This window comes from Medicago sativa, chromosome 6 (assembly GCF_051527215.1).
Source record: "Medicago sativa cultivar Bolivia chromosome 6, Bolivia_mono, whole genome shotgun sequence".
NCBI classification, from domain to species: domain Eukaryota; kingdom Viridiplantae; phylum Streptophyta; class Magnoliopsida; order Fabales; family Fabaceae; genus Medicago; species Medicago sativa.
This window is the reverse complement of record NC_140754.1, coordinates 60,384,028-60,406,878: the sequence shown is the minus strand read 5'-3', so window position 1 is coordinate 60,406,878 and position 22,851 is coordinate 60,384,028. Positions and strand designations below refer to the sequence as shown.

Here is a 22,851-nt window from a genome sequence, read left to right as displayed (position 1 = left end):
ATGCTCCACTATTCAATTTCTATTTAACTAACATGGTACACATTTAGAACAAGAAAGAGCATATAACTAACAAAATATCAAGCCACAACAACCAAGCCTATGATTGTAAATGAAGCTGAAAATGCATACCTATAAGCCTATGAAAGAAACAAGGTAGAATAGTGAAATTCCGGATATGCGTGGGTTGTTTCCTCTAAAGACGTCAAACAACCAAGCCACAAAAACAAAAGTCTTATCCCACTAAAGGAGTCCGGCTACATAAATCACACAACACAGTAATGTTCTATCAAACTTTACCAAATTTCACACAACCCCATTTCTCTCTAAACCACGAAGAGGAATTTCAAACACCCAGATCATTGAAGAAAAAACATCATTCGTAGACACACAAATATCCAACCACAAAGCCCCTTTGAGGAATCATCCAACAATTCTCATGGTATTTGGAATAGGCAGTGCGTCAGCACAACTATTCAAAATGTGAAAAGTGTTCATCAAACTTTGGTGGAAAGCAAATCATATGTGTGCCTTTGTTTGGTTAGAACAAAAAGTGAAAATTGATCCTAATGATCAGAATCTCTTACCCCTCGTGAAGATCTCCAAAGACAAAAAGTGAAAATTGATCCTAAAAGGATCGTAGGTCAGCTATAAGGATTTCAAGCATAGTTTCGGAAACAGGAAAATATGCATGCAGTCAAAAGAAATGGAAGTGACAATCAAGAGATTGTAGACATTGTTCTTACCTTTGGATATATAAATGAATAGGGAATTGATTGCATGTTTAAACATTTCAAGTTTTTATAAAGAGCAATAATGTTTCATGACCAGACAAATCAATATCATCAAAGGTGCTTGAAGGAAAAAAATCATTTATTCTGATCGGAAGCAGGTAAACTAATCAAAACTAAATTTATAAACAAAAAAATGAAGTTAGCATCTTTTATATGCCTGATATTCCATTAAAATTAGTATTCATATTTACAAAAACTTGAACCTCACAAATCTCTATCATTCTCGCATTGATGATTAACGTTGACGATCTATATCCAAGGAAAGTTTATTACATACAGCTAAACTTCAAGGTAATATCCACGGAGTCAAAGTATGTCGAGGATCTCCCATAATTAGTCATCTCTTGTTTGCGGACGATAGTTTTCTTTTCTTTGATGCAAATGAGGGAGAGGCTCAACATCTTCGACATCTACTGACTGTGTATGCTGGTTTTTCGGATCAATGAATAAATCTTCAGAAATCTGAGATTTTCTTTAGTAGAAATGTAGATAGGGAAAGAAAAAGTAACGTTACTCAGATCTTTGAAGCTTCATAAAGTATTGGGACAGGTAAGTATCTCGGTCTTCCTTCCATGATTGGTAGATGCAAGAGGTCTATCTTCTATCACATAAAAGACACAGTTTGGAAGAGAATATCTAGTTGGAGCAGTAGGATGTTGTCACAAGCAAGTCGTGAAGTATTGATTAAGTCTGTGGCTAAAGCTATATATTCGTATTGTATGAGTACATTTCTTATGACTGAGACACTTGTAGATGAGATTGAAAAAATGACGAATTCATTTTGGTGGGTATCGAAAAATGGCAGCAAAGGCATTGAATGGATGCCGTGGGAGAAACTTATTATGCGAAAGGAGTACGGAGGTTTAGGTTTACGAGGTTTACATGGCTTTAATCTTGCAATGTTGGGGAAACAAGGTTAAGAGTTAATGACCAACCCGGATGCTATGGTTACAAGAATTTTCAAAGCTAAATATTTCCCAAAAGGGGATTTTGTCGGGGCAGTTAGGGCACAATCCCATTTATGTCTAGCGTAGCATCTTTCTTCTCGAATGTTGTTAGCTGAAGGTCATCGATGGAAGAATGGAAATTGCCACCTCGTTAGTATATGGAATGATCGTTGGCTTTGATGTATAGAGAATCCACAGGTCCAAACAGCAGCACCAACACAGTCTCAATATATGCTTGTAAGTCAAATTATTAATTATATAGGTGGTAGCTAGTGTTGTGAATTCAATGAAAATCACACCAATAAAATACTTGATATGTGGAGCAAGTAATAATCAAGCAACCAATACAAATGGGTAACAGTTATAATCACAAGCATAAGTAGAAAACAACGAGAGAAAAGAAAGAGAGAACACGAGAGAATTTGTTTACCTAGTTAGGTCCAAATTCACCTAGTCTAGGGGAAAGAGCAGCACTCCGTTTCACTATAATGATGAGTAACTTTACAAAAGAGATATCAATGGGTTACAAGAATAAGTCTCTCGCCTAATTCTACCCAAAGCCCCAATCTCTTTCCGTGACCAAGAGACTCAATCCTAATAGTGGTTCCCAAGGTGAATCAACCCAACCCTAGTGCTTGTTGCCAAATGCAAACTCTAAAAAAACCCTAGTTTGATTTCTAAACCCTTGTTTCAGCCCCCTCTATCTCAAGGTTTACATCTGATATCCCTCGTAAAATTGGAACAAATCTGGCCCACAAAAATACGTTTTATTTTTATGCTGTTAGCACAAACCCGAAAAATGTCGAATCAATTGTCTTCAAAAGCAGGCAAAATTCGGGCCCCAGATAGAACCATTCGGGCCCTGATTTTGACAGATTCAACAAACTTCAAACACTCCAATTTTGAGTCACTTTCACAACAATCTCCACCTTGACTCTAAATTAGTGAATATGCCAAATTAACATCAACCGCCATGCTGCTCTTTCCCTTGCTTCCCACTACACCATGTAGCTCCACAAGTTTACACCTTAACCCCTTCAACCATCAGAATGTCTTCCGCCTTCTCGAAGGTCCTTGCAGTCCAAATACACTAGGAATTTTAGGTAGTTCCACAAGTATCCACCATAACCTCTTCAATACGAGACATCTCCCGCTTCCTTGAAGATCTACTTGCATCGAATCACCCTTGGATTTTTAGGGTAATCCACAAGTACACACCTTAACCCCTTCAGCCATCATAATGTCTTCCTCCATCTCGAAGGTCCTTGCAGTCCAACTACGCTAAGAATTTTAGGTAGTTCCACAAGTATCCACCATAACATCTTCAACACAGAACATCTCCCGCATCCTTGAAGATCATCTTGCATTCAATCACCCTTGGCTTTTTAGGTAATCTAGTAAGCCGTTCTATACATTCCTTCCGTCTTCATGGAGAAATCCCTTGCTCACCACTAGAGCATAACACCCAAGGTCCTCCATAGTTGTACCATTTTCGGTGTGTTTAACTCCACCTAAAGCTGAGCTTTCAACCTCTCAACTAGAAAATGCGTACATCCCACTATGTCTTCCACCTTGAAACTCCACCTCAACAGATAGATCATGAGTATCTTTACCACCGCCTCTCCAGGCTGATGTTAAGTGTTTAACATCTCTCCAGACGACCACCGCTCTACCAGGCATCACTCCCAAGGTGAGAAACATCACCTTCGTCACACACCACCAAAGCACCTGCATCCTCATAACCCTCAGAGACAATTGGTGCGGAATTACAATTAATCTCCGGACAATCCTTCATGAAGTGACCCATCTTGTTACAGTTAAAGCATTTAAACTTTGACTTGTTACCACTCTTTCTCCGGTTAACTCTACCTCCACCATTCCCTCTTGAAACACTTAGGCCTTCACCATTTTCATCAGTTCTCAAGTTCTTGGACTTGGTTAACTCCTTGGTTCTCAAAGTCGCTTGAACTTCTTCCAAGCTAACAATGCCTTCTTTTCCATAGAGCATGGTATCTTTGAAAGATTCAAAAGATCTCGGTAGAGCACACAACAACAGTATAGCTTGATCTTCGTCCTCAAGATGCACCTCAATATTCTCCAAGTCGTCAAGGATTTTGTTAAACTCCGTTAGTTGCTCTGTGATGGACTTTGACTCCACCATCTTGAATGAGTAGAGTTGTTGCTTTAGGAATTGCCTATGAGCCAAAGACTTTGTTATATACAAAGACTCCAACTATGACTACATTGATGCTGCGGTTGGTTCCTTTGCTACTTCTCTCAAAACTTTATCCCTGAGGCACAAGATAATGGCACTCTTGGCCTTATCAACCATCTCAGTCTTCTCCGCTCGTGACATGGTGACCAGTAACACAACTTCACCCTTCAAAGCTTTCTCAAACTTTTGTTGTATTAACACCGCTTCCATATTTACCATCCATAACCCGAAATCGTTATCTCCGGTAAATTTCTCAATTTCCCACTTCGAACCCATGATACTTGATTATCATTTGATCCTTGCCCCACGGTGGGCGCCAATTGTTGTTAATTCGATGAAAATCACTCCAATAAAATACTTGATGTGTGGAGCAAGTCATAATCAAGCAACCAATACAAGTTTGCAACAGTTATAATCACATGCAAAAGTAGAATAAGTCTACTGCCTAATCTGGCGGAGAGAGCAGCCCTCAGTTTCACTATAATGATGAGTAACTTTGCAAAAGAGATATCAATGGGTTACAAGAATAAGTCTCCCGCCTAATTCTACCCAATGCCCCAATCTCTTCCCGTGACCAAGAGACTCAATCCTAAAAGTGTTTCCCAAGGTGAATCAACCCAACCCTAGTGTTTGTTGCCAAGAGAAAACTCTATACAAACCCTAGTTTGATTTCTAAATCCTTGTTTCAGCCCCCTCTATCTCAAGGTTTACATCTGATACGAGGTCTATATTTATAGTAAAAGTATCCCTCATAAAATTGGAACAAATCTGGCCCATAAATATTTTTTTTATGTTGTTAGGATAATTCGGGCGCCGATTTTGACGATTTGGGTCCCGAAAAATGTCGAATTAAATGTCTTCAAAAACAAGCAAAATTCGGGCTCCGGACATAACCATTCGGGCACCGATTTTGATTCAGCAAACTTTAATTTCTCCAATTTTGAGTCACTATCACAGTAGCTGGAATGAGAATTTAATCAGGAATATTTTTTAACCGAGGGATGCTGCTGAAATCTTAGGAATACCTCTGCTAAATGTAACAGAGCGAGAAAGTGTTATTTAGCGATTTGACAACCAAGATTTATACATGGTGCGAAGTGCGTACCGAGTTTACATGGAGAGAATTATTGATAGAGCTCGCTTGAAAATTCCAGGGATTTGGAATTGTATTTGGTCAATAAAGGTCCCCCCTAAGGTTTGATCTTTTCTTTGGCGTTTGGTTCGAATTTGCTTACCTAATTGGATCCAACTACAGCATAAAGGTGTTTATTGCTCTACAAGGTGCGTATCATGTGATAATGAAATGGAGAATAATTGGCTTCTCTTTTTAGAATGTCCATGTAGTGTAGCATGTTGGAGAAGAATTGGCATATATGAGATTTTGCATACTGTCATGGCCATTGTAGACAGTTTTACAGAACTCTTTTTTCAAGGTATGTCAAGTTACTGATAGGGACATCTTAATCAATTTTAGCATGCTTTTGTGGAGTCTTTGGAAGCGGAGAAATACAAAACTTTGAGAAGGGAAGTTAGAGACTTTACGCAAGTAATGGCAAAAGCAAGTGAAATGTTGAATTCATGGTTGTTTGCTCGTAATAGTTAGAGTGTACCAGCCCGAAAGACCCGGGACAATTATACAGTTGTGTTCCTCCATCAAATGGCTATGTTGTTATAGAGATAGATTGTAAATGGGTAGTGGATGACCTTCATAATTTAATGTTGGATCGATCCGAGTATGGTTCAATTATTTCTCAATATAGGACTCTTTTGTCTTTCAAAAACAACTACAAAGTTGTGTTTACTAGGCGACAAGCAAATGGTAGTGCTCATGCTCTAGCACAAGCATCTATCAGTTACGCCATTCGCAAAATTTTTACATGCATTCCTCGTTGTATTTGGAATATTATCATGAGTGAAATGTGTTAAATTTTGTTTGAGTCAAAAATAAAATAAAATAATGTACCACCTTGTATTTAGTCATTGATATCTTATAAAAAGCAATAAGTCGTCGTCGTAGTAGTAATAATAATAATTGTAATAATGATAATAATGATACTATTCATATTTTTTTTAAGGAATTTACACATTCTCCTAAAAACAAACAATCAGTTTTATTCTCTCCCTCTTTTGACGTTGAATTGAATGGTTCAAGCAACCTATTCTCATATATATATATATATATATATATATATAAGCCAATCTGTCTGTTCACATCTTCATCACTCTCACATTATCTTTATCATCACCAGTAGCGATTTTTTTTGGTGGTGGCCGGGGTTTGAACCCCGGACCTTGCATATTTTATGCATTGTCCATACCAATTGAGTTAAGCTCACGAGGACCATCACCAGTAGCGATTAGTTGTATGTGCGTAGCTTCTGGTTCATCCGATTTCGCGCAGCCTTAGAATGAATGGCAATGTTACACTGGCTGCTGAATAATTGAGATCTTGAGATATCATCCTTCTATTTTTATTCTTTTTGGCTCAAACTCAAGCAGCTCATCTGTTATCATATGATTACAAATTTACCATCTATGCATGTGCTGAATAACATTATACATACTACAAATTTACCATCAATGCTAGGCTTCATTGTTATTTTATGGCTTTCCCTCAAGTGCAGTAACGAAAGTTGTAGGCCTCGAGGAATCATTGACATGGGTGAGTTAATTCATTACAATTAATTTCATCTAATTTATGATTTGATTGTTATCATAAAACGTCATAGTTAATTTAGTTTAATAAATTTGATTACAAGTTTATTTTCACTAAATACCTTTGAACTTTCTTTTTTTTGACAAAAACAAAACGATATTCATTCATTCGAATCGATAGAGTACATCAGATACAAACATCGCTAAAAACGTAAAGGATGAATCTGCGAACAAACTCACAACACCCAAATTAATAGCATAAAACGGCAAAATGCCTACAAATATAATAAAATCTAAGTCACAGAAATTCACATGCTTCTGGATCTGCAATGTTGACGCTTAAATCATTGATTGAATTTGTAATTGACTGATGCTGATCTTTCAATAGGAACTAAACGAACAACGAGACAAGACGCGAAATCAAAAGCCGCACAAGACGACGAACAACACAACGCCGCACTTAGACGACGAAATCACACAAAAAAACACAAGAAAAAACTTGATATATGTGAAAACCACTGATTTAGATTGAAAGAAAAGGAAGAAAAAAATATAGAGGGGTGATACTAGGTCAAAAAATGACCTAAAACCACCCCTCCTCGATGAACGAAGGAGAAAGAAAGTTTAGAGAGAAGTCGGAGTTTCTCTCACTCGAAAACTAGGGCCGGCTGTACCTTTGAACTTTTTTATGAGGCATTTTTTAATCAACTTTTCTTTAAAAAAGTATCTGCATTGGAAGCAGATGGTCAATTTAGATTGAGATTGGTTTGAGTCAAAAACAAATTATGAAAATTTATGACCCAACAAACTCCACTCGGGCCCTCGATGGTCTTTGCACCGGTCCCACCAACCCTAATTGGTTAGATTTCATGGGGAATATACCCAATTGCGAATACACAAATAATTGTAGCGATTGGAAAATAAATCACATTTGAAAAATAATGTATGGTTATGAAAACATTGTACCTTGCATCTTACACTAGTTATTTTTTAATGTGAGATGGAAGGTACAATGTGTTAATCGCCACAACGGTGTTCTTTAAATGCAAGTTATTCTGTAAACGCAATAATTATTTTTGTCCTCCCGATTGAATTTATTCTGCACCAAACCGAATCTTTCGGTGTTGGTGGGGCCGCTAAAAGAACGTACAAGACGGTGGAGTGTGTGGTCGTAGATGTAGGAGTTTAGGCCATCATTACCTAAGAACACTGGGCATCATTACCTAGGGACTTCTTTTGTTATTAAATAAGCAACAATCTAATTATAACACTAACTTAAACAAGCAATAATCTAATGACAGAAAGTGACAGCAACATAAGTAATTATTAAAACAGAAAAATATCAATCTCCAACACTGCTCCTAGATAATTTTCTTGAAAATACTCCGAGCATTGACCTCATCTCTTCAACCTTTCATCTGATAAAACTTCATAGGCCAATTTGTTTTATTTGTTGCAGCGGAAACACACTGAGCTTTAGCTGATGATTGGGGGATTCCTTCTTGCTTCTTTGAATTCCAAACGGACACAATAGGGCCAAATGAAAAAACACAAATAGGGCTGGCATTTGATGGCTACCTAAGAATTCTGCCAATGGAGATATTGAATTCAAGAGGCCACATAACATAACTATATTTATACACATATTAACTATCGATTTCAGATTAAGAATTCAATGGATCTAACTACCGGCAAAAACACCAATTATACCCTTATTTTTTATAGCTTATAGATGATGGAGTATAGCATCCTTAAATGATATGATATTCACACCCTTCAAAATAATATGACAGTTTTACCAAATTTTTATAGAAGCCACTCTTTGAAAATATACAATTCAGTTTAAGAAGTTTTACTTATGAATAACTTCATAGAAAGCAATATCAAATTAACATGTAACCAGTCTTTTTAATCTAGTCATTGTGTAACTAGTCTTAAGTCAATTCAACAAGATAACATAATTGAGAAAAGTTATATACCTCAAACTCAGGACAACAAAATAGTATTCTCTATTATACTCTAGCATCTCATTAACATGTTCACATACTCAATTGATGACAAAAAAAATCAGATCTCACTACAAGTTCAAACCTCACTATAGATATTAATATTACATGATAAGACACACTAAAAAAATCAAACCTCTTCAGATACAGCTTGCAACACCTCAGTTAATTTGTGGATCCTCAGAAAATCGGACTTGAAGAATAGAAACAAGATTTCCAAGCAAACTCTCTTAACTTTTTAACTCTAGCGTTTGCATTGGAGCTAGAGCTTGGATGTCGAGAAACCTTGCCAAGACAACGCACACGTCCTCTTTTTTCATGCCCTTTAACTTTTGAGAAAATATCATTCCTCCAGTTTTAAGAATCTTCATTTTTAACTATAATGTTTGATTGGAGCACATTGGTGTCTCCTTACCAAACTTCCTATTGCACTTAGTAGTGTTTTGCCTTCCCAACCAATAGGATTTCCCAACGGATCTACATCAACCAATATAAACTCTCGAGGAGGCAAGTCCCACACATCTAGCATGTGTTCATAACCCCTTGTTCTCTTTTCACCTATATGTGATACCAGATAAAATGAAGGCTACTGAGATATACAACAGGTTTATAAATTAGTCTCTGTTTTATTTTAAAAAAAAAAAAAAAAAAACACACTGTAATCGCAGATAATGAGAACTTCTCCATACATTATAGGTTTATAAATTGCGGTTTTGTTTATACAACAAGGGCTAGTTCAGACATTACAGGTTTATATCTTTAATAAAAATGAATAGGCAAAATTATCTCTAAGTACTACTAGTATTCAAAACACCAAAATTGTGTTTACCTTTACTTGAACTTCCCTCTGCAGTCATTCAGTGCCCTTTATCTTGTGATTGGCCATTATTCCGAATAGTATTAAACTTTCTCCGCTTCCCCATGGTACTTACTACACATGTAATATACAAATTAGTTTTTAGTTTGCTTAAAAGTAATCTAAACCAAATGATACATATATAAAATGGTAGGAAGCAAAACACAAATGCACCTTTGTAACTTCAATAAATTTAGAATGATGATCATAATGCAGAACGAAGGTAGATACTGTTCAAAGCTACATCAAATTACAGCGAACAAAAAAGGACAAATGTGCTTGAGGTTATGGAACCTGTGATTGAATTCCTGCAAACATGCTTTATGCCAGTCCTTTATTCCTGCAAACACTTCCACTGTTAAGGTTATGGAACCTTGATCGAATTACCGGTTCAGTTACAAACTGTACTAACAATGCAGTAAGGGTTATTTAACACTAACTAAAGAGTTTTACTAAATCATTCCCTCTAAGAATATTCAGAATCATTCCTTTCTATCTTAGTACATTATCCAAGCTTAAAAGTCAGATTAGCACACTTACAAACCATAATACTTGAAAGTATTTTTACACCGTCCAAGCTTAGTTTGCTACTAATCGTGTTTTTTGCATGTGGATCACACTACATAATTACTATAATATTTCAGAAAAAAAAAAAATAGAGGGCAAATCAAAACAGGTCTTAAATTCAAATTCAAACATTCCACAACCCTGAATTTTAAAAAACATATAGAGCACATCAAAACATGTCTTAAATTCAAATTCAAACATTCCACAACACTTAATTAAAATAGAAAAAAAATAACAATAGGCTAAACTTAGGATTATCATAATTAATATCATTCTACTACAAAATATAATCAAATTAGCATGTTTAACAAACTCTTAAACAACCAAAACAATGATAGCTGATAGATATCATTGTTTTTGGTGAAGGATTGCAAAGGTGAAAGCGTTTTCGGTGACGATCACAAAGGTGAAAGTGGAAGTGAGTATCAGTGGAAGTGATTAAGCGATTATCTACTTATCAAAGGGAACTTAAAAATTATGCAGAGAAAGAGAGATAAAGAGAAAAATGAAGCATTGAATCAGTGTTAGGAAAATAGTGTGTCAAAGTATCATTATTTGATAAAATCATCTCTATTTTCGTGTCAAAAAGAAAAATCAGTTTGCATACTCAATCTTATTTCACATGGCATGATTTTCTTTTTGCCTGAAGGTGATGGCGCTGATTAAAGTGTTTGAAGACTTGGAAAACATTGATAACTTGCACGATTTACATGTTTTTTTAATTTTAATTCATATATACCTCAATTTTGTCATCTTTCTATTTATTTATAGACGATAAATGTTTGCTATTATGCAGTTTTACTTAATTGTTAAGCAATTTTTTAGTCAATTCTTAAGAATATTTTTATTAGGCATTATTGGCTCCTTTGAATATAAGTGTTCTCCAGAAATCAATTTTTTAATCAAGTGACATGAGTTTTTCATATTTGGTCATTATTTCATGGTAAATTTCTATTCTATTCCAGTTTTGAATTGAAAATTAAAAATAATTTCATATCTTGATTATGTTACCATTCCTTAAATTCCAACACTGCCTTAAATTATAGGCATGTCGTTGACGTACATAGTTTACCCGTTTTCTATTTCTCGATAAAGTTGTTATATGGACACACATAATGTTTAGTTTGTTTTCCATATGAGATGAGTGAAAATAATGTTTAACAAATTCAAACCAGATACATAGAGATGAGTGAAAATAATGTTTAACAAATTCAAACCAGATACATATGTTAGTGCAATACCAAAAGAGAAAAGAGCAAACACAAGGGCAATAAACAACTTTATTACCTGTATGGCAGAAAAACAAATGATCACGCTACCAATAATGCCATGACCAGTGAAAAGAGTCCCTCCTACTTCCCCTACAGCTTTGATCCCAATTACCCATCCAATAATCCCCAAATAAAAAAACCAGATATTAGTATAGATATGAAACCAAGTTACAGAATCGAATGAATAAATATTCATATATCTTGGCATAAACGATTCCAATCGGAAACAAAATTCCCAAACCGACTCGATTAATTATTTCAAGATTATGTAACATTAAACAAAATTATACATCAAAACAGGTACATAAAAAACAAAAAAATAAAAATAACACCAATTGTTTATTTATTTTAAATAATAAGAGAATATAAATCTAGAAACTTACGATTTTCACCTAGGTAGACATAGAACTACGACAAGAACCCGTTTCAACTAAGCTAATCTTCCCTTAGTTGGAACGGGTTTTTGTTGTAGTTCTACCTCTACATCAGTGAAAATCATATGTTTTTAGGTTTCTATTCTCTTATTTAAAATAAATAAAAAATTTATGTTTTTTTTATTTTTTTATTTTGTATGTATCAGTTTTGATGTATGATTTTGTTTAATGTAACAAAACCATGGAATAATCAATCTATTCCGTTTGGGTGTATTGTCTCCGATTGGAATCATAATACCAAGATATATGAATCTTTATTCAATCAATTCTCTAAATTTGTTTCATATCTCTTCTTTCTTACAAATATATGGTTTTTCAAACATCTGGTTTTTCTTTGGGATTGCTGGATGGGTAATTGGGATTAAAATTGTAAGGGAATTAGGATATGACTTTCCAAATTTGGTTGTTGAGTACACTTCACTGTCCAACAGATCTTGCGAGTAGTGATATGGTCAAATCTTCCAAACTCTGAATAGTCCTCTTAATGAATATGGTACTTACGTCAATTCTATCATTTGATGATGATGATATAAGATGTATTTAACCCAATTTTCAATTTCTTTTGTAAGTTAGCTTTGATTTTATTAGGTCATGTCAAACATGCATCAAAGAAGCTTAGACTTGTGCTTCATGTTTCTTACTAATTACCCAACAACTTATCAAGCATGATAGAGTTTGAACTTTCATTTTACAACTTAGTAAAATTTATTTATTTCTTTAGTTACCAAGTCTTTCTAACATTAAGTCCGAAAAAAGTGTTTAAAAAATAAGCAATTTCACAATCCAATAAGAAATTTTAGATTATAACATTGTTGCCTTTCATTCTCACAAGTTTTTTGTATTTCCTTACATTGTTTTGGATTATAAGATTATTCTACTCTAATCTTATAATGTTGTATTGTGAATCTTAATTTTAACTTTGTCATAAAATTCAATTATATCTATTGAGTAAATAATTCTCTAAGAGTTACCTACCAAAAGCATTATTATTTTTTTCCTTCTAAAAAATAACGCTTTTGTCATAAAAATTCAAGTATATCTCTAATATAACTTAATTCCCTAATTACCATTTGTTAAATTATACTATTATTATAATTATGATTATTATTAGTATTTGTTTTTTTTGTGTGAAAGGTTTGAAGTATTTTTTTGGCCAATGCGTATTTGCAAGTACTATAGTTGAAGATTTTTTTGATATAAAGAAGATTTAAAAGCTACTGACAGAAAAACTTAGCTCATGGTACATTAATATTTTTCACCCTTTCTAAACTGCTATGTCTTTTGTTATTTTGTAATCAAAATAACATATAATATATATATTTTTAATTAGTAAATTTATTATGGAAAATATTACAAATTGAAGCAACTACACAACATCTCCTTCCAAAAAATTATGCAACTGTACAACATCCTCGTATATATGACAAATGGTTTGGGCTTTCGTTTTATTATTTTTGAGTGTTTGCTTTCATTTTTATTTCTCTGTCTTTACTATAAGCATATCTTTTTTGCATCTATATTTCTTTCTTCTACTACATCTTTTCTACTAATATGACTAAAAAAACAATACAATAGCGAAGGCAACAATAATAAAAAAAAAAAAAAAGGAATTTGTCAAATTTGTCAAATAGAAAAAGTCAGAACTTAGAGCCAAAGATTGCATGATAAAGACAACAAAAGAGATAAAATATTTAGGGTTAGAAATGTCACCGCCACCATTGTCCATGAGCATGGTTTGCCTTCTTGCTGCCAGCATGTCTGCTTCCCAACTCATCGCGTTTAGTATCCATGTGTATCTCTCCCTTCTCACTTCTATCTTCTCTGATATGTGCGGCGGTTAATTAGTTTGTAGTTTTTGTGAAGAAGGCCTATTTTATTGTGTTCAAGAATATACAGAACTCCCAAAACATGCTGCCATAAGAGAAATGGTACATTAGAAAAAAAATTAACAAAAATAACAATAAGGAAAACAAATGGTTGAATTTACATAGAACCACAGAATATGTGATAAAGACAACAAAAGAGATAAAAAAAAACCGAGGGTTAGAAATGTCACCTGATTCGTTACGTTTTGTATCAATGTGTATCTCTCTCTTATCTCCACTAGTGCAGAAAACACTTTTTAAATCGGGTGAATATGACTTTTTAAATCGGGTGAAAATCCGATTTATAGGTGGCCGATTTAAAATGTGGATTTGATTTTAAGTCAGCCCCCTTTACCCGATTTAAAATCGTTTAATTTAAATCGGTTGAACCCATCTAAAATCTTTTAATTTAAATCGGATGAAACCACTTAAAAAGGGTGGACTAAGGGCATAAAAAATTCTAGATTTTAAGTCTGTTCTTTGATCCGATTTAATAAACATAATTTAAATCTGTTCAACCCATTTAAAATCTCTCTCTATTTTTTTTTTACCACAATTATGGTGCAGAATTTAATATAATAACCAAAAATTTCATACACTTAGCAGCAAATATGAAATATCATATGATAAAATTTCATTACAGACCTGTATCAAACAAATTCAAAGTTACAATATCATAAAATTAAACAAAAGCTAAACATTGTTTCAAATTAATTTACTAACACTTATGTGTGCCTACCACTACATGTCAAATTACAAATTAATTCTAGACCAGAATCTCTCATCATGTAAAACAAACCAAAAATAAGAAAAATATTGTTCAAATAACAAAATAAGCTAGTTCACATAACATGGACAAGCTTACTAGAAGAAATCAATTCTCTAGCTTTAGAACCTATAATTTGCTAAGTCCTGACCTTCAATTTTTCCTCCTTGCTAATAGCCTCACTATTGCCCAAAACATTACTTGAACCTGTACAAAAAGAGAACATGTTTTAGATTCTACTTCTATTTTCATTTTATAAATCAGCATTGTATGAAAGAATGGGGCATGACTACTAAACATGTTGTCATTAAACATCACCTTTTTCATATGATACAGATTAAATGAATGAGCATGCTCATTGTTATGAAGAGAAAGCAATCTAACATGAAAATAAGTAACCAAGAAAACATAGTTTAGATATAGATGCTACTGCAACTTGAATGAATTAACAGCTAAAATTAAGATTGAGTATTTTGAAAACCTTAATATATGATTCTTATCCTCTTCCTTATAATTGTTATATGAATAAAGAGGAGTGAAAAGAGAAAAGAAAATCAAAATATAGGAAAATTTGAATGAATACCCCTTAGGCAGCTTCCGTCAAATCCACATGAAATTCCCTAGACACTTCTAAGGGTGGCTTTGTTAGGCCAGCCATCCAAAATGTCAACGTACATCCACCAATAAGAGAAATTCTCTCAGCGTGCCATCGGCTGATGTTGTCGTATTACGAACTGTTGGTTCTCTTCTGCTGTCGGCAACCATTGAATTTATACGTGTTTAAAATAGCACATGTCAAACCCGATATAACCAAATAGTAAGCAAGAGAATAAAGTATAATACTACTAACTAACAAGATAAAAGACTAAGGACAAATTACAAGAAAAGACTAAGACAAATTACAAAGGCGTGTCCATTTTATTTTCCAGTGGCTGTGAGTGAAAACAACAGCCTCTGATACAGCCAAGTAGATAAAAATGCCACTTGTGCGACTCTTTTGGTTCCCCAAGCAAATCCTCCGACAAAAATCTCTTGTATCACTAACATGTTTTGGAACAACGTTTTCATGTTGTTTTAAAATGTATGAGAATGATTTTTCCAGTTTTTACCAAACTATAAAAAGCTCCAAATTAACATATCATAAACAGAACTACAAAACTATTCAATCTTAAAAACTGGAAGCTAGAGCAGCTGATAAAATTGTACAAAATCAAGATAAAACAAGATCAAAATCGACATTATTTTTCAACAATTTCAGCTTGTTCCTTAATTTGATGACTGACATGAACAAAAAAACCAACATTATTTGATGACTAACATAACCCAATAAACATTATTTTCAACATTTTTTTACCCAATTTCAGCATTAACAATTATTTTAAACAAAAATAGGAACACCCAATTAAGAAAAGGTGCAAAATTGAAAGGTGAAAAAAAAATCGAAAAGCACACAGGCATATAAAATCGAAAAAAATATGCATAAAAAGATGTAAAAGGGAGGAGAAAGTGTGAACCTGAGGGTGCGTTTGTTTCAAGTTATATTTGTAGATTCCCGGGAATAAAAAGATATAAATATGCATGTCTATGTTTGTTACAAGTTTACTAAATTTTATTCCTGTGTATAAAACGTTCCTGGGAATAGAAAAATTTTCCCAAAGAAAAGGGTGGGAATAAAGTTCCCATGAAGATGGGAATAATGTCATATGTAATTACCTATTATAATCCCTATTTTTATGGTTCCCGGGAATATTATAATGTTAAACAAACATCTTTTTTCTATATACCTTGGAATAAAATTCCCATCTTTATGTTCCAAGGAATGTTATTCCTAGGAATAAATTTGGTAAACTTGAAACAAACACACCTTTCAACAGCGAAAGAGAAGAGTTTCGATGGCCAGTTTAGCAAAGAACGAACGGTGAGCGTGAAGGATTCGGGATTCGCAGAGATTGAAGGGTTTCATTGAGGGTTTCACAAGGGTGAGGGTTGATGATGAATGTTTCACGGTGAGAAAGGGTTTCACCAGGGTTCCGCAGAGAAGGTTGACAATGATTTGGGTATCATGAGCTGGGTTGATGGCGATGAAAAAGGGTTGATGGTGAGAATTTGGGGGAAAGGGTTTCACGAGGGGGTGGAGATTGGTGAGAGCGTATTTTGGATCTCTTGATTTGATGAGGTTTCTAACTTTGATATATGTTTGTTTTATTTTAATTTCAAAATAAAATAGATTTTAAATGGGGTTAAACAATTTAATATATATTGAAGTTAAAATTCTTCCCTCTTACTATGTTTTTAAGTCAGGTGGATAGCTACCCACTTAAAATCCTTGAGCTAATAAGTGTTTTTTGTACTAGTGCTCTCAAATGTGTTGCAGTTAGTTTGTAGTTTTGGTGAAGAACTCCCATAAGATAAATGGTACAATAGAAAAAAAATTAACAAAAATGACAATAAGGAAAACAAATGGAGGAATTTATTGACGGTGTTTGTAATTTTTTTTGTACTGAAGAGCAATACATTTTGATCCATTAAAGATAGAACATGGACACTTACTTGTGAATGCATCTTTTGTGTTGATGTTGCAGTTGTTCACCTCCATTCTGCAAACCTCAGCTCTCAGCCAATGTTTTTGTCATAATCAGACATAAGAGATTCTCTCACAATCTTCCTCTCCAGTTCCAAGATCCCACCAGTTGGGCAATGCCTACAATTTTCCATTTTGTCAATGACATTTTTAGTATTTCTTAAAAATAATAACAATCACTTCTTTACTTTTTACTTGTTTGGCACAAAATCGTCTTAAGCCAACTTCTGAAGATGTAAGCTTGAATTTAGGATCTCTGAAACTAATAACATTTCTCAGTCAATAATATAAATAACTTCTTTCTAAGTTTTCTCTATATCAAATTGGGATATTTCTATCTATTCACTCGTGGTTGTGTCCATTATCCAATCAGATTTCAAGCATATTTTCCTTTTCTATTTAAGTTCTTTTTTTGTACACTAGAGTAAAAGATATTTATTAACCATTGAGAATAAGATATTTGTTGTCTTTGATTGATCTCTTTTCGTCTTGGTTTTTAATATATCTTGCCGTACAAAAAAAAAAAGTGTCATGCAATTGGTAAAATCCCAATACAACAATAATTATTATATTCTACAACTTCCACTCATTAAGTGTGGCAAAAACCAAATAATGTCAGAGTCGAAATATAAACACAAAATAGCAATCTGTAACAAGAGAAGCATCATACCTTATTATCCCATTAGCAATCTGTAACAATTATACTCAAGATGAAACACAAGTTTATTTTTCATTAGGCGAGGCAAAGGTAAAATAAAAACAATGTCTTGAAGTCAAAATATAAATACAAAACAGCAATCTGTACCAAGAGAAGCATCATAACTTTTTACCATATTATAGTAGGCCTCTCACAATCATTTGACGAAGTTCCATGCCTTAACATCCATAAGTTGCAGCGTCTGGAAAAACTGTCCTTAGTTTCATTTGTTGAGAAAGGGAAACAACTGTAGAATATTGTTTGGCCTTCACAAGAGAATCTCAAATCTTGCCAAAATTGAATCTCAAATCTTGCCAAAATTGAAATATGTTTGTTATTGAATAAGAATAGAACATCAACGTTGTGGTGATGTGGGTTGGAATTGGAGTGAATGAGTTGAATACCCAAAATAAGGTATGTTTATAAAACGGAATGTTGTAGTTCTACGTGTGGGTTTTAGTTTGTTCGATCCAATTTTGGTGGAGCTAAAAGCGGAACTAAATTAATATGATTCCGTCAATTATTTTTTATCAAGGATTTGGTCAATTAATGAAAAGTTTCTTCGCAAAATATTTTTTTTTTGGTAGTGCAAAAAATATTTATTACATGTCACACTAGGTTTAAATATTTTTTTTCTTGAGTTTCATTTAAATATATGTGCAAAAAAGTTTTAGACATGCATACAATAATGCGTTGTCACATTATTTAATGGGTTAAAAACACATGACTTATCACACATCATTTACTAATGTGACAATATATCATTTGATGCATGTGTAAGGCTTACTTTCTTACATGTATATATAATTATTTTTTTTGAAATAACGTGTATATATAAATTAAACTCTTTGTTTTTAGCATAAGGATGTCTTTTTTATTTTTAATCTTCAAACTAGGTTACAATATGACTTTACTTTTGTCCTAATATCCATTGTGCATACACATTTCACTTTCTTATCTATTACAGTTATCAGGTGATCGTTATAACGGATGGACTCTTGAGAAATCCCGTAGAAGCGCCAACAATAAGCTACATATCCAACTTTCTCTAAAATCTTGAACAAAACAATGAACCTTACAGTAGCTTGTTCCTTTGTGCTCAAGGTTGTTATTAAACGATCTGAAATCAAATTAGCTATTTCAATGCTATCATGAATCAAACTCCATGCATACAACGCCTAAAAAGTTACCACTTTAATACTAGATGAGTAACTATTTATATGTGAATTCCATTATACATATACATTGGTCCTTTCTTTTATCACAAAATGTTTATGAAATGTAACTTTTGTTTATTGTTTTGGCGGATAGCCTGATTGTGTTTTTTGTATATACGCTAAGGATCTAACTGTACATATTCTAGACATGCCACACCGTTTTCTATGCTCCTGATGCTTATATTTTATCACCATTGTGTCCACAATATTTGCATATTGCAACATACCTGGACCATTATGATTTAAATTTTAGCACATGCCTTGTTATGTTCACAATTGTAGTGAACACACGTGCATTCTGCTATGGTTGCTGGTTTGGCCTATAAGCTGTTGCAATATTCCTTTTATCACCGTCAAATTCACTGCATAATTCCTTTCTTCTCGGATATTCTCTGACCTTATTTTCCTGCTCTCTTTCACTGAATTTCCAGCACTTGTTATTGAACACTATCTATTATGGTCTGGCCTTGAGAGGACCCCTCAAGGGATATTTTGGAGATAGAAATTACTTGTTATGGTCTGGCCTATTGAACTTTTCCTATCTTAAAACTTTAAATTGGTAAATATAATATATTTTATTCTCTACATTATTATAAAAAAGGAGTTACTTGTTATGGCTTGGCTTATGTGTGTGTGTGGGATTGCTAACTTTTTTTTAGTTGCAATCAGACACTTGAAGAGGGAAATGCATTTTGTTTATTGAAGATGATCTTTCTCTTGAAATCTTCAAGTTCAACAATCTTAAATATGCGGGTATTATTGATGCATCAGACACTTGGAAATGCATATTTTTGTTAGAATGTGAAGCAAGCAAGAAGGTTGTTTAGCTCTGGTCCATACTATTATGAGATGTGTGTCGACGGTCAAATTTTCTATCCTTATCAACGGAAAACCTAATTCTGATATCAGGCCTCAAAGGCCTCTCTTTCCCTTTCTTTTCCTAAATCATATCCATAGTTGAGTCATTCATATATCCTACTGAATTGCTACAAATAGTTAACTTCTTCAAGTCAAAAAAGAAATTGTAGTTCACTTATGCATCTACTTATGAAGTTTCAATCAAACAAATTATGCCACGTCATTTCTTTTACTTAAAAAACACATTACCAAGCATGTTGTTAGTCATGCCTCTACAATGCATAGTAGACAGAAAATGAGCATGTACTACTAAAACTTAGTAGTACTAAACAATGGAACAATAGAATAGAAATTTGATTTTGTGAGTATTCTTATTGATCCGGACACTAAACAATGAAACAGATACTTGATTTTCTCTGTCTTTAGTCAGTTTGAAACACAAATAATTGTTAGTATCCCTCTCTCCTTTAAGCTTCCAGGGGATTCTTTTTTGTGGACTGGTGAGAAGGATGGTACGTATTCAGTTCGCTCAGCTTATCATCAATTAGGAGTTCTGGCAAATTAATCTCCCAAAAAGAGTTAAAAACTTCGTTTGGAGGTTGGCGTAAATATCATCCCCACTCGAGGTAACCTATGTAAAAAAGGAGAGAAACTTGAATTTGTTTGCCCTTTTTGCTTCCCTGAGGTAGAAACATCCGAACACTTATTTATGGAGTGTAATGTTGCAAAGCTAACTAGGTTTTCATTTAGCCTTGGGCTCCATTTTCCTCAAAACTCTTCTTTGAACAATTGGTTATTGTGCTGGCTCAAGAGGAAAGATACTTTAGGGACTCAATTGTTTTGCTCTATTTTGTGGAAATTGTGGTTTTATTGGAACCAAAATGTGTCCAAGCAACTCACCCCGCTCTCCTTCTGATATAGCTGCACTGAATTTTGTTATAGAATTTAATCGTACCGGTCCTTGCCAGAAAAAGCAAAGGCCGGATCATGCTGCACCCGACCCTGTTGTTGTTCACCGTGCTCTGACTATTTAGGTTGATGCAGGTTGTTTTTCGGATGGTTTTACTACCTTTGGCTGTGTGTTTAAATACTCGTCAGGAAACATTTATTTCTCAGCTTGCAGAAAACAGAGGTTGACTACAGATCCCACTCTAGCCAAAGTCTAAGCTATCCGTTGGTGCTTGTAACTAGCAGCAGATCAAAATCTGAAGGAAGCTACTATCCAATCAGATGCCCTTGTGGTGATTGAATGCATTAGAGGCTTGAATGCTTTTTGTAGTGTCTATTAATTTTATAAGTATATATTTGAATGTCATTGTTCATAGACTTTTTGGTCATGTTATTCAAGTTGGGTGTAAGTCTTGGATGGGTTATGCCTTTCCCGTAGATGAACTTCTGTCCGTTGTAACTCTACTGTTAATTGAATGAAGTAGTTTGAATTTCGAGAAAAGAAAAAATAAACATCAACAATCAATCAATGTGAAAATTTTAAAGATGGAACCAAATGTTGAAGACTTTTATTGAGTAATAATTATGAAATTATTGAGAGAGAAAGCGACGGGGTATTATTGAGGGAAACATTTTGTTGTTGTACTAAAATTAGGCACAATTGTTTTAAACATACAGTTTCCTTTGCTCAACCATGACATTCTAGAGGACTAATTCATAGAATGTTAATATGCACCCTATCATGTCAAGCACCAAGCTTGAGAATGGATTTCAAAAACACCAATTAAAGAGGTGTATGTAAAAATATGTGAAGCACACAAAATAGCTTCATAACACATAATACCCTAATTTACAAACTTTAGATTAACCAAAGAGTGGAGAAATTGGTAATATAAAATTGAAATACAATAATGACGAGTATTATTGCACAAATGGACAAATGGCAATATACATATTGTCTTGCTGCCCCTTGCTGCTAAAATTCACCCACTGTTCCATATTTCAGCTCTTAAATCGTGCCAAGGATCATCAAGTTCAATCCATCCTGAAATCTCAAATATTCCTGCAAGAGAATAGAGAAATTCCTCAGTCAGACGTTACTTTGGAAAACTGCTTGAAATCAAGCAAATTAAAGAGACGCGTGTAAAAAGAAGTGAAGCACACAAAAGAGCTCTATATCAAGTTCACTCAAACCAATGCATTACACCATACAATTGAAACTTTATCTTAACAAAAGAGAAGACACAGCCACCTCTCAATTAGATTAAAAATAGATTCAGAGAAATACAATGCAAACTAGTGCACCATATTTTTCACAGGAAACAATGGCTTGCCACTGAGCATTTTTCCGAAAATGTATCCAATACTTCAAAATTCAGTTGTAGTAGTAAGCTGCAAAAGACAGGATTTAAATTACATACATGCTTCAAACTTTAAATGTGTTCAAGAAAGGGTGATTGAATAAGTAACTGCTCTAGTGAGGACAAGGCTTTCACAACAAGGATAGTGAAGAAGAAACTGATACAGAATATGACATGTATGTAGCAATCGAAATTATGTAAACATATCACATACTACAAAGAGAAGTTTCTAGCATACTTCAAAAACCCTTTAGATATATACCAATTTAACCACAACATGTTGTACATCCCTGTGCAACATCTCATTTCTCTCTAATTAGCATAACTAACACACGGGAGTGCGAGACAAAGGGATAAGACAAAGTAAATTGACAGAAGTTATTAAGAGGTAAAACAAGGGGCAAAGGGGAGATTATATTCAATATTTAAGATTAAAAATATAGATAAAATTTCAACATTAATATATAAAGGGAGAAAGAGATGGAAAACTTTGTTACACTGATGGTCCATTACAAGTACCGAAAATTGCCGATAATTGTGTTGGAGAAAGCCACATACACCAAGTATCTTGATTGCGATCACACACAAACAGATATAAAAAACCACATTATACCTGAATTTAGAAAGCATCAAAAAAGAAAAAAGAATAATATAAATGAAAACCATGAAATTTGGCATTTATTTCTATTGTACTCCATCTATAATAACATGTCGAAATCAAATAGTAACAGCATCAAAGCACATACTATTAAACTACAACTTTGAGATAAGGGTGAATATCCGTTTGATTAATCAAAACCTTTGCTTACTATGCCT

At 33.8% G+C, this 22,851-nt stretch overlaps 2 long non-coding RNA genes across 2 annotated transcripts; both read right to left on the bottom strand.

The window, feature by feature from the left end:
- Positions 1-14,176: 14,176 nt before the first annotated feature.
- Positions 14,177-14,886, bottom strand: LOC146916030 (uncharacterized). The gene is made up of 2 exons (XR_015013664.1): positions 14,855-14,886; positions 14,177-14,580 (listed from the first exon to the last, which is right to left on the bottom strand). It is a non-coding gene; the product is annotated as an uncharacterized LOC146916030 (long non-coding RNA).
- A 1,935-nt stretch (positions 14,887-16,821) lies between these two features.
- On the bottom strand, positions 16,822-17,835 carry LOC146916029 (uncharacterized). The gene is made up of 2 exons (XR_015013663.1): positions 17,785-17,835; positions 16,822-17,074 (listed from the first exon to the last, which is right to left on the bottom strand). It is a non-coding gene; the product is annotated as an uncharacterized LOC146916029 (long non-coding RNA).
- Between the last annotated feature and the right edge of the window lie 5,016 nt (positions 17,836-22,851).